This window comes from Galeopterus variegatus, unplaced genomic scaffold, assembly GCF_000696425.1.
Source record: "Galeopterus variegatus unplaced genomic scaffold, G_variegatus-3.0.2 Scaffold5248, whole genome shotgun sequence".
NCBI lineage: Eukaryota > Metazoa > Chordata > Mammalia > Dermoptera > Cynocephalidae > Galeopterus > Galeopterus variegatus.
This window is the reverse complement of record NW_007731359.1, coordinates 138,485-143,529: the sequence shown is the minus strand read 5'-3', so window position 1 is coordinate 143,529 and position 5,045 is coordinate 138,485.

Genomic DNA, 5,045 nt, shown 5'->3' with positions numbered 1-5,045 from the left:
TAAATTCTATGAAATCTATATGTACACTAAGTATTTCCAATGAAAATTTAGCATCTTCATCGAGATGTGCTGTAAGTCGAAAATACGCACCAGGTTTCAAACACTTAATACAGAATACAAAAAAAAAAGAACGTAAAATGTCTTATTGATAATTTTCTATATTAATTACATGTGAAATGATATTTTAGATATAGTGAATCAAATAAAAAATTTAAAATTCATTTAGCCTGTTTCTTTTTACTTTTCTCAGTGTGGCTACTAGAAAAGTGTAGGGGGTGGTAAGAAAAAAAAAGAAAAATTTAGAAGTGCCTAGCACCTATGTGGCTCACAAATTTCTATTGGTCAGCACTGCTATAGAGGTAGCCTCCACTCCCACCACATAATGAGAGCCACCGGTTTCTGGAACTCCTCTCTGAGTCAGAATTGTTGTAAGTCAAAAGAACATGCTTATCCGTCTTTTTTATGTTTTATTTTTTTTATTACAGGAGGTTTCCCTGAATGGAAGCTTCTTTCCACTTCTTTCCACAGTGGAAAGGCCGGGCTATCCCACGGTGACCGTCTGGCGTCCAGGCTGGAGCATCCTGTTTTCCATATTTTATTGGTGTATCAGAGCCCAATGCCTTCCCTTGAAGTGGTGATTAATTCCCATTCCTTGGGAAGTCTGGGGGCCGTTTGATACCACCAAGGAAAGCTCAGGAGATGTCTTAGTATGTGTGCACGGCGGAAATAGACTCCTTCCTTCTCAGATTTGGCAAGGCTGCCTTGCCACAACTTCTCCTGTACATTTTGGTTTTTACCCTCTTACAGCGTGAGTGATTTTCACTCGGAAAGCTGTTGGGATCCTGGGCTCATTTGGGTGTATGTGACAGTGGGATGGGACCTAGACCAGGTGTGGTCGCTTTCAGTGACTGAAGGCTGTATGCCCTTTTGAGGGGGTGAGTGGGGACATGGCAGGTAGGAAGGAGCCAGGGGCTTGAGATTGAGGAAAGAGAGGTGTGACAACTATATTTCTGTCACTCATACCAATCATTTATGAGGCAATAACCCCTCCCCACCCCCCGTCAAAAGCAAACAAGAAGACACTTTTCTGGAGAGAAAATTGTGTGTAAGAGTTTGTTTTTTGTAAAATTTTGATTTTGGAATAATTTTAGATCTGCAGAAAATTTGCAAAGATATCACGGGGAGCTGCTCCTGTATACCCTTCACCCGGTTTCTTTTACAGTTAACATCTTATATAACTGTGGCACATTTGTTAAAACTTAGAAGTTAACATTGGTACAATATTCTCAATCAGACTACAGACTTTAATCTTATTTCACCAGGTTTTCTACTAATGTCCTTCTGCTGTTTTAGAATCCAATCCAGAATCCCACATTGCATTTAGCATACAAGCTTTTTATATACCAAGATGCCAATCCTATTTACCATTCACATTAGAAATGTTTGATTTGCATTAGAGCATAGGCTCTGAAGTTTTAGTTTGTGTGTATATATGTGTTATATATAGTTCATGTGGAAATGTAAAAGTTTATTCATATTCAGGCCGGCTTGTGGCCCACTCTGGAGAGTGCGGTGCTGATAACACCAAGGCCACGGATTCGGATCCCATATAGTGATGGCCGGTTTGTTCACTGGGTGAGCGTGGTGCTGACAACACCAAGTCAAGGGTTAAGATCCCCTTACCGGTCATATTAAAAAAAAAAAAAAAAAAGTTTATTCATATTCGAGATGTCCACCCAGTTATGGTCAAACAACGGCTTGTTTGATATTTCAGTGAATGGATGTATTCCCCACCCCGTGTATTAGTTATTCAGGGTAATTCGTTGCTGCCTGGAGGGAGACCTCACACCCCAGGGAACCACGGGGTGTCTCAGGCGATCGTGTTAAGGGGGGCTGTTATAGTCCCTGAGCTTGTGGTTGGTGATTTTGGGGAGAGTCCAAGGGAGCAGTGGACTGTTCTGAATTGCCCCTGATGTCAGAAAGCAGGGGCAATGCAGTTCCATGACTATCGTAGTATTTTTTTCTCTGGCAAGTAAAAGGAATGGAGCAGGGCTAGAGTTGTCCTGGTTGCCCAGTGCCTGTTTTAGCTGTTCAGGCACCCTTACTGAGTGGTCTTATATTTCCTTCTTCCTCCGTCACGTCACAGCGAAACCTCATCTGATGCTACTATTCCGGGATACTGCGTACGTTCACGAGGGCATCGAGGCCAGCTACCGACCGTGTGTTCTCAGGACTGCTTTGTTTCTTAGCAGTGCCGCACCCGATCAAGTTTAGAGGGAAAGCAGCTCTGCTACAGAAATGACAACTCTTGGTCCCTCGATACTGCTAGTTCCGAATGTGTGCACGTGCTTAACAAAAACTCCTCACCAAGGGCTGGGAAGTTGTCTGCGGTGTTAAGCGCAAACACGGCAGGCCTGGATGCGGCAGGAGCTCAAATGATACTGAAACGGACGCGCGTTTCTCCAGCAGCGAAGGTCACGGTGGTGACACCCTCTGCCCCTGCACTATGACCCTGAGGAACAGGCCTGACGCCAGCCAGGTCTGCCTCCTGGAGGAACCCGGGGCCTCGTGAAGCGTATGGACGGTGCTGAGTGGAGACCCGATCGTCTCTGTCCCGCCAATGCGCGTGGGGGTGCAGCCCGTTTCGCTCCTTGAGCCCTGCGCGTCCTCAGGCCCCGGGGTTCTCGGTCTCCCGTTTCTTCCTCTGCGGGAAACCACTCTCACAGTCTTCCGGCAGGATGGCCCTCAAACCGGGCGTCCCTTGGGCAAACACCAAGGCAACCCCCCCCCAGTCTTTCTGGGGGGCTAGCGCAGCCCCGACAGCCGCCGGCCCCGCCCCGCCTTGTGCGCGTCCCAATGGCGCCGTCAAGATCCCGTCCCCAGACGCCGCCGCCGAGGCGCGGCCGCTCCGCCACCTTGCGTGTGTCCGGTTCCGGCGTGGAGGCCGGCCTGAGCCGCGTTTTCACGAAGAAGGCGGGGATCGCAGTGGGGCGGGTTTCCCGGGGCGCGCGGCGGAGCCGGGTCCAGGAGCGCCGGGAGCGGGCGCGGTTCCAGCAACGCCGCGTGTGGTCCGCGGGTCCGAACTCAGTACTGGGCCCGCCGCGGGCCTGACCCCGCCCTCGGAAGCCCCGCCCGGGACGCGCTGTGGGGGGTTTCCACGGTGATGGCAGAGAAGCCTGAACTGCCTCAGGACGACTGCAGAGTCCCCCGCCTTCCGCCGTCCTGTAGCTGCTTGGAGGGACGACCGAGGTGGCGGGTGTGAGAGCGGGAGCGTGGCGACTCGGCCCCCAGACGGGGGGCGGCCGGGCTGGCGGGCGGCGGGTGTGAGGTGGAGGGTCGCACATGTGGGACCGAGCGGGAACTGGGCCACGGGGGGTGGGGTCCCAGGTGGAGGTCCGCACACTCGGGACCGAGCGGGGACTGGGTCCCCCGAGGGTGGGTACCGCGGGGCTGGGATTAGGGAAGAGAGAGGAGGCGGGGTGTGAGGTAGAGTCGAGGTCTTGACACCAAGGACTGAGCGGGGACCGGGCCCACCGTGGGTGGGGACCGCGGGGCTGGGATCTGGGGAAAGGCAGGTGGGGTTCGAGGTGGAGGGCTTCACATCCGGGACCGAGCGGGCACTGGGCCCTGTGGGGGTGGGGTCCAAAGGACTGGGATTTGGGGCTGGGGAGGCGGGGTCCGAGGGGAGGAGCTTCACACCCTGGATCGAGCCGGGAGTGGGCCCAGTGGGGGTGGGGACCACGGAGGTGACATTTGGGATCAGGGCGAGTCGTGGCAGAGGGGGCCCAGCTTGGCCACAGCGGGGAGCGGCTAGCCCAACCTGGGGAGAGGGAGACAAGGGGAGCCAGAAGAGACTGAGTCTGAGGAAGGGCTTCCTCAGGGCAGGGATATTGGGGAAGTCCTGGTCGGGTGGACATCCCAGGACCTGCAGGCTTGAGAGGTCTGCACCACCTGCAGGGACACCTTCATGGGTTTTGAGTCGTGGTGAGCAAAGAGGTTCCTTTTCCTGCGGTTTGTTTTATTTTTATACATTCACATGCTTAAAGTGTCAGAATCTTGCACATGGCCTTATTACTCAAAACTTCATCTTCCCCTTTTTTATTACTTCTTGAGGAGATAATTTTAAACGTTTGAACTTTGTTCTCTAGAAATTTTATGTCTTCCGCTCATATCGGCATCTCTTCCCTGTGCTGCTTCCTTGATCACCTTCGCTTAATTTGTAGACTTTGGTCTGAAATAGTTTTCCTTTGATTTCCTTTGCCTCCTGGTCTTAGTTTTTTGTTGGGCGTGTAATCAGTCATTGTTCTTTCCCTTTTTCTAGTCCATACCCTTCAATACAGTTTGCACTGTTTCCTTTTGAAAACTCACCTTAGAAAGAACCTGAATTTAGTACGTTTGGGGTTGGTCTAAGACTTTGTCTCGGGCCCCATGTATTTTCTTTTCTTTTCTTGTCTTTTGTCTCTCTCTCTCTCTTTCTTTCTTTTCTTTTCTTTTTTTTTTTTTTATTGTCATGGGTGGAGTGTACAGGGATCTGAACCCGTGATCGTGATGTTATAAGGCTGCGCTGTAACCAGCTGACCTCACTGGTCATTATCTTCTTTATGATCAAGATTTTCGTACGTAGGTTCCCCCCATCCATCTTAAAAGTAAGAAATATGCCCACTTTGGACCGTTGTGAGGAATGTAAAATGATACAGACACTATGGGAAAATAGTTATGGCGGTTCTCAAAAAATTGAAGGTAGAGTTACCATGTGACCTGGCAATACCACTGGGTATATATTCAAAAGAACTGAAAGCAGAGACATGAACAGACATTTGTGCACGCATATTCCTCGCAGCTTTATTCGCGATAGCCATCATGTGGAAGTAACCCAAGTGTCCACTGATAGATGAGTGGATAAAGACAATGTGTCATATATTCATACATAGAAATGGAATATTCAGCCTTCTGAAGGAAGGAGATCCTGGTACAGGCTACAACGTGGATGAATTTTGAGGATGTTGTGTTAAGTGAGGGAGTCCAGTCACAGAAAGACAGATATT